Source organism: Phoxinus phoxinus, assembly GCF_949152265.1.
Source record: "Phoxinus phoxinus genome assembly, chromosome: 5".
Lineage (NCBI taxonomy): Eukaryota > Metazoa > Chordata > Actinopteri > Cypriniformes > Leuciscidae > Phoxinus > Phoxinus phoxinus.
The window spans coordinates 18,908,017-18,920,591 of record NC_136880.1 but is presented as its reverse complement, the minus strand read 5'-3'; the positions used below and the strand labels follow the sequence as shown (position 1 = coordinate 18,920,591).

General features: G+C 37.7%; 1 protein-coding gene across 2 annotated transcripts in view; it reads right to left on the bottom strand.

Annotated features, from left to right (window-relative positions):
- LOC306999211 (3',5'-cyclic-AMP phosphodiesterase 4B-like) overlaps positions 1–12,575 on the bottom strand; it is a 49,892-nt gene that overhangs the window by 978 nt on the left and 36,339 nt on the right. The window contains exons 8-9 of one of the 2 annotated variants that reach the window (XR_013797770.1): positions 11,242–11,595; positions 9,052–9,062 (exon numbers count right to left, since the gene is read on the bottom strand). The exons of the other annotated variant lie outside the window; for it this stretch is intronic. The gene's annotated coding sequence lies outside the window, so the exon portion shown is untranslated. Of the gene's footprint in view, positions 1–9,051; positions 9,063–11,241; positions 11,596–12,575 lie in introns of those variants that run through there. 2 annotated transcript variants of the gene reach the window in all.

The window sequence follows — 12,575 nt, the reverse complement described above, 5'->3', positions numbered from 1 at the left end:
TGGATGTGCTTTTTGGGCTTCAAAATATATAAAATGTATAACTCGATTGTGTTTGGCTGAAAGAAGAAAGTCATATATATATTTTTTTGGGTGAACTAACCCTTTAATACAAAATCATTCTGGGGGTTAAAATAAGTATAAAGTATGACCCTTAAAAATTATAATTTTTTTGGACAAATGTAACATTTGATCTAATTTAAGTTAAAAATATATACTTTTGACAAAACTGCTGGACAAAGAGTTGACAGGACAACAGTAAAAAGGCCTAAATCTGAGAAGAATGAATTATGCCCACTACATATTCTGCAGAAAGGTCTGCAATGAAAGACTCAGCGAGCCTCTGATCTTTTAGTAGACACAAGCCTTTTCCAAGGTGGTATTGGGATTTAGCGGGAGATCAGGCCTCACGGAACCCCCACCACCTCCATTTGATTCCCCGATAGGGCTAACTAGATGGAGGTATGAAATCAAAGCCGGGGCTGTGTTTGCAGGAGCAACCCGAGAGGCAAACTTTACTCCCCTCGCTGGCCAGCATCCAGTCAAAGCTCAACAGGAGCCAAGCAAAGTAAACCACTTCCCCGGAGGTTGAGACGCCGCTAAATCGCGGAGCGGATTTCCGTGCGACACTCAGGCTGGAGTCTCCCATCAGGCTGCAAAATTTGTCTAAATTAACCATTTATTCCCTGCCTTGTTGCAGGATGACCTCGGAGATGTTGCACTGACAAGTTCATCTGGCTTCCAGTTCAAACTTTGCTCACAGATCTCCATTGCTCACACACCACCAGAAGTCTCAGGTCAGACAAATGCAAATGCATGATCAATACATAGCAAACATGATCCCGTTGAACTTACAGAAAAATATACTTAACTCTTTCCCCGATATGCAGCATTTTTTTTTTAAGTTGCCAGCCAGTGCCCGCATTTTTTATAATTTTCACAAAATTTTCATGGCCCACAGAATATTGTGTTGTATGAATATCTGAACATACAATATATATTAAAAGAAAGAGCAGAGACTGCTTTTGTAAAATTTATTCTAGCTTCATGCATTCTTTTAATGTGGGTTTTTAATCAACACTTAAATGTGGGTTTACATTTAAAGTTTAATTTTAAACAAAAAGCTGAGGAAATCGTGTTTTTGTCAAAGACTATGTCTGGATCGGATTCAGAACAATGATCAAAATACATAGTGTAGATGTCCATCAACCCCCAAAGGGTCGACATTTCTTTCAGTAACATCAGGCAGTTTTGATTTATATGCCGTTTAAAGTTTGATGATCATGTTATTGCGAAAGCAATGATCAGAAATGTAATGTGCTTCCACTGTTAAAAACTAACTGTGGCAATGCTGACAATGCAAATGTCCTTGCGTTGCATTATGAATTGCACTCTGACACAGTTTGCAGTGGCATGCGAATCGAGATTACTAGAAGTTCCTGTGTTCATACTTGAGCATTGTTCAGGCCTCATATTATCCCCACATAACATTTAACCTTTTAAAATCACAATAATATCTTAGGCCAAACCATTGTCATTTAAATACAAACATTTAGCAAGAAAAAAGGCCCGATTTAAAGGAACACGTCGACTTTTTGGGACTTTAGCTTATTCACCGTATCCCCCAGAGTTCGATAAGTCCATACATACCCTTTTTAACTCCGTGCGTGCCGTAACTCTGACTGACGCACCCACCGCTAGCCTAGCTTAGCACAAAGACTGGAGGTAAACGGCTCCAGCTAGCATACTGCTCCCATAAGTGACAAAATAACGCCAACATTTTCCTATTTACATGTTGTGATTTGTATAGTCACAGTGTGTACAAATAACAAGGTCACATGAGACACAGCCATCTTCTAACCGTATACTGGGAACTATATTCTCAGAAGGCGAAGCACTGCTACTTCTGCGGAGGGATTAGCGCAACACTGAGCGAACTCTCGGCTCCTCACCACGGGGCTTCTCAGGTGCTACGAGCAAATCACTCCGCCCAAGTAGCAGTGCTTCGCCTTCTGAGAATATAGTTCCCAATATGTATACGGTTAGAAGAGACAAAACATTCAGCAAGTGTGGCTTTCTGCTGTGGATTGACTAAGACAGCCAATTAATTACTATGGTATTCATCATCATGCTCCTGTGATTGGTCATGTGGCACGAATACCACATGCATCGATTAGCACGAACGCAAACGCTTCAGTAAAGTTTATCCCTCAAGTTTAATTGATGAGTTAATCACTGAGTTCCAGCGAGCACCTACAAATAAAGTGACCACATCCAACAATGAGCTCCGGATCCCACGTGCGCACCCGCTGTAAAACCGAGCGCAGGGTTTGCATTAACCCTGCTGACGTCTGTGAGGGATATACAGTGCATTACTCCTGATGTATAAGGTCATTTTAGAGAAGCCTCCTGCGCTCAAGATGTTTCACATATGGAGTCCATTTAAGCCGTGTGTGTAGATCTGAAGCCTGGCATGGATACACACGAATAACAGCATCAATATGTCATCGCCACGGGAGCTCGAGAGAACAACGACTGGGCAACTTTCACCAGCGGCCTAAATGAAGCCAAGCATGTGCCACTATTGATGTCTAAAATTATGGTTAGGATCATTTTGGTCAAATCAGAGGATTTGAGATATTTGTAAAACATAAATATTATATTGTCATATTTTTTTTTTTTTTAAGAAACTGATACTTTTATTCAGCAAGGATACATTAAATTGATCAAAAATGCTACAAACGATTTCTATTTCAAATAAATGCTGTTCTTTTGTTCTTTCTATTTATCAAATAAACCTAAAACATAGCGTGACACCTGGTTTAAAGGGAGTAAAGTTCAATAGTTCCACTACAACAAATACAGTAGCAGATATAATCTTGACAACGCCAGAACATTGTTTCCTATCAAAACAGGGCGAAGAATCTCACCTCAGAAATCATCATGACAAACTGTGCTGGGCAATGTCATTTGTACACATGTACGTAAATCCCCACTTTTCAAAAAATATGAACATGAACATTATGATGAACATTCAAAATGAACATTATGGTCATGTGGCTTGCATAACCTTCATTAGAAAAAGACAAAAGTATTGTCGTTAATTTATACAAATCAATTTCTGCATTATCTTATCTAATTTATGTCTCATTACAGGAAAAAAAATTCAATAGTACCAACACAAATCAAACTTCAAACACATACAGTAAATCCTACAGGCGTCACACGTCAACACTGATTAACCAGATTTTGTCATGTACATACTGACATTGCACATTTGCAGCACTGAAACTGCAGATCTGATACAATTACACCAGTAGCCAAGTTGATTATTAGACTCAAAGTAAATGTCAAGAGGTGTTTCACAATTTCCCTTTCGCCCAACCCCATGACGTACATCACCACTAAGTGAACGTTGAGACTCTTTACCATTGACCTTTAAGAAGCCAAACCTTCCTTGCTAAGGTCTACAGAGCGACTGACTTTCTGTTTGATCGGCCTAGCGTTTGATTCTCTTTACAAAAAACCATAGTGTGAATTTACCCAGCATCCTCTCTGTCCCACAAAACCACCTCTGTGAGAGCGTTTGGCCGTTCCAGCCGCCCCGCCTCCCCCTCCTGCCGTACACTGCCCCTCTCTGTGTCCTCGTGTCCCCAGCCGCAACGCTGATATATGGGCCAGGTTTTCCTGATTTCACCCATAAAGAGGCAAAGAGTCGGCAGCTTCTCGTTTTCGACTGGTCTGCTGGATGTGACTCACAAAGCAGAAAACTCACGACAGATGTGATTCAGATGCTTTTGATAGTCAAGGCCAATTCAATGTCATTTCAAAATGGAGTGGACAGGCTGATGCCGGTAAAATTCTTTCTCAAAGGGATCCAAAGGAAACAGACTGTAGCTGTAGACCATGTGTCTTTTTTTAACTGTGGGTTATAAGGGGACCTATTATGCCCCTTTTTACAAGATGTAATATAAGTCTCAGGTGTCCAGAGAATGTGTCTGTGAAGTTTCACCTCAAAATACCCCACAGATCATTTATAATAACATGTTGTAAATGCCCATTTTTGAGTGAGGAAAAACATGCTTTTTTTGTTCATGTATCTTTAAATGCAAATCTGCTTTCCAGAAGAGGGCGGAGCCTGTATAGCTCGTGCCTCAGATACTTTGTCAAAATGCGTTTTTAAGCCATATCAGTCTAAACTTCTGATATATGGTTCCCTTTCGAATGTGCTTTTATCTCTTCCTGGTCATGACGTCACCCGCCCGTGACGCTCATTCTCTCAATTCGCCTTTGGCTAAGCCACGCCCTAGAATGTAGATTGACCAATCACAGCGCAGCCAAGAACGATCTCCCACAGAGGTCCGACACTTTTTCACAGCGCTCCATTGACTTTAACACAGGAGTCTCATATTTTTGGTCTCGGCAGGCTATTACCGTCGTAGTTTTATCAAAAATATGGTTAAACGTTGTGCCTGGGGCATTTGTAACACAGATACGCGTTTCCCAGAGAGGTTGGAGGGGGGTGTCCGTTTTTTTTTCCCTTCCCAAAACCGAAGTAAAATCCTGACAAGTGTCGTCTTTGGATGAAACTGTGTGGACGTCCTCAGTCAGCGAAACCCCTCAAGGATCAACAAGTACACTTTTGCGTGCTCTATTTTTGCTTTTAACCTTACTGTGAAGTTATACTAGTTAGACAGTTTTATGCTGTTTAGGTTATGATTTCGGTTCTCTACCCTAACGTTAATTGTTGATACGCTAGCACACGCTGCTAATAAATACAACGTTATACTCGCGTAGTCCGTTTGCTTTGTAATAACGATTATAGAAGTGAAGAGACCTACCCAGCTTTGCATGAACAGTGTTGCTCCTGATATTGTTAGTCCCAGCCTCCGTCTCGATTAGGATATGCGGTGGGTCATTGTTTGACTGTGACCGTTATGCTTTTGCCTCTATTTGGATGCCTTGTTGTTGCTTGCGTTTCACCTGTATGTCTTGAATATAGCCTTCGAACGCACACTGCAGCCCCTTTTGCCTACTTCTATCGGACACTTTATTTGCTGCTTTATAAAAGTTTGATAAAATTCCAGGAGGAAGAGCCGTCACAGCATAAGCCATGTTGATACCAAACCAGAGCCCAGATGAAGTTGTCGGAGGTAGCAACATAAACTAAAGGGGGCGGGGCTTAGCCAAAGGTCAATTGGACTAGTTGACATACGTCCTTCAGACGTAATCACGCGGAGGTAGGGCTGGGCGATATGGCCAAAAAAAAATATCACGATATTTTTTTTTTATATCAGTCGATATCGATAATTATCGATAAATGTCAAATCTTTATTTATTTCAAGTTTAAAGACAGATTTTTACTCCATAGTGAAAGCTGTAGAAACCAGAGCGTTGTTTTTAAACTACTCTTTATTGTCAGAACATATCATGACAAACACTTGCCAAACAGGTGAACATTCACAAATCTGAGGTAGAACATTCAAACATTTGACATTTTTCCTTAACAAAATAAATATCTTTATTTCAGTAGTATTAGCTTGAGTTAGGATGCAGATTTAACTATATACAATTTATGTTCATTAACAAAAACAGTAACATCTGTTATTCTTTAGTTTTATTTAAATTAACCATTGGCCATCCAGCATCATGCATTTAGATCATGATAACCACAGATAAAATGTAACTTTATGGTTTCTATGGTATTTATGAAAACCAGTAGCCTAAATTCATTATTAAAAACTGTAATTATATTCAATTAGTCCTTTAATACATTGTCTACATTAATAATATTATACAATTCAATATATATATATCCCACGCACATTTCATGGTGCAGTTAATATTACTAGGCTAACGTTACAGTAACGTTAAATCCGTGGTGAATGATGGGAATGTGTCGACGGAAAAGCTTCTCTGTATCGTTGCGCACAGTGTTTCTCCTGTTCGTCAGCGCTGTTTCATCTGCCTTTAAACTGGTTTAAATCACTGAGACATTTGTGTTCCTCGCTGAATTCAAGCGCTTCTCACTGGATCTAGTGACCGAGACCGATCAGAGTAAACTAGGGTGACCACCTGGCTATTGCTCTGTTGCGGGTCAGCAGACCTGATTTTCGGGACAATGCGGGACACGAGGGAGAAAACTTACTATTATTATACTAGGTGAATAAATATTAATTTTATATTAGATATCTTTTTGCAGTGATGTTAACATGCTTATAATTGCTAATAGGCTTTATAAAAATGTTAATGACGGCGCTGACCGGCGCTGTGGACGTCACTATTAATATAAAACTAATTTTAACAGCACGGGTCTATTCAATCTAAATAATTAAATGAAAATAATAATCCAATCGCTAAAAAGCACATTTCCAAATAAGCACATAAATTCCATAAGTGAAGAATAGAAAGATTGAATGCGTTCTTACCGGATTCAGTGCATCTTGAATTTTTTTTTTTTTGTGTGTGTGTGTGTGTGTGTTTTTTTCCCCCCTTCTTCTCAGTGTTTGTTTTCCCGCTCTGGCTAGAACCAATAATAACGGCTGCGCTGTGCATGTTCAGTGTTTTCTTATTAACAATTTTTTAAATTGTAGAATTGTAATTTAAAGGACGATTAAATAAAATACAGACAAAATTAAAATGCGGGACACTGCTTATGACTTGCGGGACGCGGGACAAAGCTTCAAATTTCGGGACTGGGTCACCGAAGAGTAAACGCGTCTGCTCTAGTGAACTCGCGCTCGCGCTGCCGTTTGGACTTTGAGCCGAGCGGATAAACGGTCCGTGTGGCGCGCGGTTCAAATGAGATTTGTTCCGCTTTTGGCGCAAAAACATTATCGAATATTTATCGAACTCTTGATATCGTTTTTTCGAGAAAAATGATATCGCGATAATTATCGTTATCGTTTTATCGCCCAGCCCTACGCGGAGGCGTTCCCAAAACTTCATCGACGCATCGTCTCGTTCCCTTCTCAGGGGACTAGGGTTATAGTCGTAACCTGAGACGTTTTCTGAGCGCACACATCCGAAGCCCACGCTCAAAAAACTGGATGGCATTCGGCGAGTCCCGTGAGTATTAAACTAAGTTCTCTTTCTCGTCTTATTGCGCTTAAATACATACAAGGTTATGTCAAAAACACACAACAAAAGGAAAAACAGAAAATCGATCACTGTGCTCGTGATTGAATTAAATTTAGTAGCTTTACGTCCTTTAGCTTAACGAAACTTTCGTCCGTGGTCCGTCATAATTTTTTTCCGGATCGGTTCGATTTTCTGCGTTTTTCGCATCCGTAGCAAGTATTTTGAGATGTGTTGTGACAATTCAGAGCCACCAAATGAAGAATACAAAAAAAAGCAAACGAAGATATCGGACTCAGTGATAAACAGTGTAGAGCTCACTGAGGGCAGGGTCTATGCTAATATGGAGGCGTCCGTCAGCAGTTGTGGGCGGGGCCTGTGCAATATGACGTCACATTGCATAGAATCTGCAGATGGCTTGTTCTGAGACACTGCTTATGATTTATGTGGAATTAAAAAAAGGAGTAGTTTTATTTTATACTTTTACCATTATAGGGTGGTTGTGTACACACACTGCCTACACATTTATGTTCAAACACCATATAAAAGTGAATTTTGCATAATAGGTCACCTTTAAATGAAAAATTACAATTACAATTACATTTCTGAAGAAAGGGCGAATGTTACTTACACCTGCCAAACTCCCCGTCATGATGCCAAGGTGTTTTGGGTGATTCTGCTTCAATGAAAGTCTAGTTTTTCACCCATTTTAACATCTGACAGAAATGGCAGATTGCTACAAAAAAGTGCCATTGCAAAGTGCCAAAAGTGTGTAGCACACCAGTCCTAAACAAGAAATCATTCATGACTACTACCGCAAATACTAATGTGACAAGAATTTTAAAAAACGTTGTTATATGGGTCAGTAACACATAAGGATGTCCACAATACGGAAAATAATTTATTTTGTAAGAATTTAGAAAAGTTATTTTACAGTATGTGCAAATCACATTTTGTATTTTTGAGTAAATTGGCAGCTAGAAAAAACGATGGTCACGTCATTGACCCATTTTGTGAATCTTTACAGCTATTATGTTTTTGTCAGTGTTATTTTGATCCAAATGACATATCCAGAAATAATGAAACAGTCTGGGACCCCTGCCCACATGTCTAACCCACACAGAAATGAACGGAGCGTGCAGAGGTTGAGTTATTTGTTGGAGCTGATGGATTGGTGGAGTTCAGCTCATTGGATCACGTTCTAGAGGCGAGCACATGTTTGTCCTCTGGCACGCCTCATTGGCTCTCACCATCCCACTCTTGTTTTTGTTTGTCTGGGCTTCGCACGTGGGCAGGAGGACTAGAATGCCAAACAGCTCCATGAATCAACACTATGTCATCGGGGTCAAATGCACTCAGGCCGGCTGCCAAAAATGACGGGCGTGCTTATCTGCCGTCCGAACAAAAGACATGCAAACAATTAAAAAAATACTCAAAATACCATCAATGATAAAACAAATCATTTTTGTTGGGAGACTAATGGGACCTTGAAAAAAATACATTCGGTTGAAACAAATGATCACTATTTATTCCTCAAGTGATTCTGCATGTGGGCCTTTTGCAGTTTTGCCGCACAATCTGCATTATGGGCCGAGAGGGTCTTGTGTAGGTTATTTGACATTTATTGCTCCTACGAAACACTTACTCGGGGGGTCTTACTTTCACTGTCTTCAACAGTGGTTTTTATCTCAACCTACATCTAGCAGCATCACCAAACAACTCTTTTCACACTTCCTCTCCTTTGCTTTCTTTCTTTCTTGCTCTCTTTCACTCTCTTTCACGTCTGCAACTCATCTTGTGCCTGTTTGACAGCCTCCACAATGCACCATAGAGAGCTCTTGGCCAGAAATTACTTTAGGGAAGGGACGCCGGTCAGCTTTACAGCTCTGCTGACGTCAATGGCATAATTCAAATACTAACCAGGGTGCACGCTTTGAGACCCGCACTGCCGCTCTGCAGCCTGGGTGGGTCGAAACTCTGGACTGGATCTGCGCTGCGAGAAAACATTCAGACCAGATTAGGGAACTGAATTCTGAGAATGACCTAAATATCGAAACAACAAGAAATGTGTTTCCAAGCATTTCGAAACAAAAGGGATTCATGTTATGGTCTTTTATCTTACCAATTAGAGCAGGAAACATTAGCAGTGTCATAAATTTATCCCTGAGCTATAAATATTAAAATACTTAACAAGGGTAATAAAATTGATTGAATATATATACCGGTAATTGCATATTTAGCAATGGCATATTTGCAAGTTTTGTAAATAATATAATATAATATAATATATGCAACCTGGCGGAAGAAGTTTTTGGTCAGCTGCAGTTGAACTTTTGTAAGTAAACAAGTAAGTAAGTAAGTGTAAGTAAATAAGTAAAAGTAAGTGTGAGTAAATAAGTAAAAAAGTAAGTGTAAGTAGTAAGTAAAAATAAGTTTAAGTAAATAAGTAAAAGTAAGTGTAAGTAAATAAGTGTGAGTAAGTAGGTGTAAGTAAATAAGTGTAAGTAGGTGTAAGTAAATAAGTGTAAGTAGGTGTAAGTAAATAAGTGTGAGTAAGTAAGTGTAAGTAAATAAGTGTGAGTAAGTAGGTGTAAGTAAATAAGTGTGAGTAAGTAGGTGTAAGTAAATAAGTGTGAGTAAGTAAGTGTAAGTAAATAAGTGTGAGTAAGTAGGTGTAAGTAAATAAGTAAAAGTAAGTGTAAGTAAATAAGTGTGAGTAAGTAAGTGTAAGTAAATAAGTGTGAGTAAGTAGGTGTAAGTAAATAAGTGTGAGTAAGTAGGTGTAAGTAAATAAGTGTGAGTAAGTAAGTGTAAGTAAATAAGTGTGAGTAAGTAGGTGTAAGTAAATAAGTAAAAGTAAGTGTAAGTAAATAAGTAAAAGTAAGTGTAAGTAAATAAGTGTGAGTAAGTAGGTGTAAGTAAATAAGTAAAAGTAAGTGTAAGTAAATAAGTAAAAGTAAGTGTAAGTAAATAAGTGTGAGTAAGTAGGTGTAAGTAAATAAGTAAAAGTAAGTGTAAGTAAATAAGTAAAAGTAAGTGTAAGTAAATAAGTAAAAGTAAGTGTAAGTAAATAAGTAAAAGTAAGTGTAAGTAAATAAGTGTGAGTAAGTAGGTGTAAGTAAATAAGTAAAAGTAAGTGTAAGTAAATAAGTAAAAGTAAGTGTAAGTAAATAAGTAAAAGTAAGTGTAAGTAAATAAGTAAAAGTAAGTGTAAGTAAATAAGTGTGAGTAAGTAGGTGTAAGTAAATAAGTGTGAGTAAGTAGGTGTAAGTAAATAAGTAAAAGTAAGTGTAAGTAAATAAGCAAAAGTAAGTGTAAGTAAATAAGTAAAAGCAAGTGTAAATAAATAAGTAAAAGTAAGTAAGTAAAAACCGGTAAGTAAAATAAGTGTAAGTAAATAAGTAAAAGTAAGTAAATAAGTGTGAGTAAGTAAGTGTATGTAAAAGTGTATGTAAATAAGTAAGTGTAAGTAAATAAATAAGTAAAATTGTAAGTAAGTTAGATAGATAGCTACAGTAGCTATACATTTGGATTTAGTTGTAATAGTTAATGAGGTTATATTTGCAGAGTTAGGTAATAAATAAGTATAATTATTAAGAATTATAAGAAAAATTATTAAGAAAAAAAAAAGTCTAGCTTTTTCCCCCAAAAACTTCTACCACCAGGGTTTCATGTACCAAAATAAGCTAGCGGATTCAGTACAAAAACACGCAAACACACGCATACTCTAGCATGCAGATGCAGATGTATGTGTGTACGCACATGTTGTTTACACATCCTGCAATAATCTCATCAGAATATGAGCAAAAGCAAACCTGCAACAGTCTTGCTAATATGGTTCATAACCCCTAACAGTTGCATCAGCACAGGTAACCACAAAAACTGTTTACTGATTCACATCCAGTCTGATCTGTATGCAGAGACGATAACAGACAGACATTATGCAATGCCTATTTTGCTATAACTTTTAACCAACCAGTGTTTTGGTGATTTTTTAAGTGGATGTTTTAGTGTCCTAATAGAGTAACCAAAGAATCACATTAACTTTAAACATGTCCCACTATAGCCTCTGACAAACCAGAAAGTGTCACTATTGTCTTCATTTGAAATAGTATTGTATTATATACTTAAATACTTGCATTACAAGGTGAAACCTGACAAGCTTACTTTCTTTACTTTTTGCTTGAAAAGTACTAAGTTGTATGAGCCCGATCACAGAGCTCCGGTCCAGACAGTGATTTCACACAGCTGCTTTTTCCGTTATTAAACGTTCATTCATCCTGATAGTCTGCTGCACGACCTTGCTTCTCCAGCATGACGGGCCCTTGGCAGTGTGAGAGACAGATTTACATGAGAAAGTACAAACACGGGCCAGAGGATCAGACCTCTCTCCCCGAAGAGCTCCTGATGAAAGTTCTTTTCTTCATTTTATGCTTTTTCTTCTCCTTCTCTCCCTCCCTAATTTCTCTGGAAGTGTTTTATGAAGCCGTGGTTCACGGCCAGGGCACTGGCAAAAAGGTCCTATGACGACACAATGACAACAAAAAATAGAAAGTGGGAAATTAAATCTCTCTCTCTGCTGCAGATTCAGTTGAAGACACGCAGCTGAAGTGTTTTGTTATACATATAACTTGTGAATTGTGGCAATTTTGTTTTCAATAGAGTCTGTTGAACACTGTTTTTACAATGAAAGACGTTTATTTATAGAAGCTACAGGACAGTTTGGTTCGTCTGGTTGTGTTTGTTGTATAAATTTGTTGCTTATTTTTGATGATGATAATGATGATGATGGCGATTATGACTAAAATCAACAACAACAAAAAAGACATCCATGAATACAACATGAATTACTTCATAACAACAATAATTACGGTCATTATTGCTCTTACTATTAAAATCAACAATAATAATTAAATCAATAATAATCAAAATGTATAATAAATATATATAATAAAAATAAAAAAATTTTTAAATGAAAAGATAAAATATGCTGTCTATTTATATGTACTTAAACCCACACTAAACTAGATACAGACACAGAATAAGATATAATCAAATATAGCAACGATTAGATAGATTTAAAAAAAGAAGAATAAATATTTGGTGCATTTTTGTAATTTCCCATGGTACCTTTGATATGAGGCCTAGTTCATTTCTGCCCACAGACATAAATTGCAACCATGCTAATAAATAATAGATTATGGTCTGTTTATCTCTCTTTGAGTATGTACTTATTATGTATTAAAGGGTTAGTCCGCCAGAAAAATAAAAATTCCCTCATCGTTTATTCCCCCTCATGTCATTTCTTTCTTCTGCTGAACACAAAATATGTTATTTTGAAGAATATTGATTCCCACAGTTTCGGTTCCCATTGACTTCCATAGCATTTTATGTCCATACAATGCAAGTCAATTGGGAACTGAAACTGTTTATTACCAACATCCTGTTCTGGAATTAAGAAGTGCATACAACAACTTTCATTTTTATCCCTTTAAATTCAT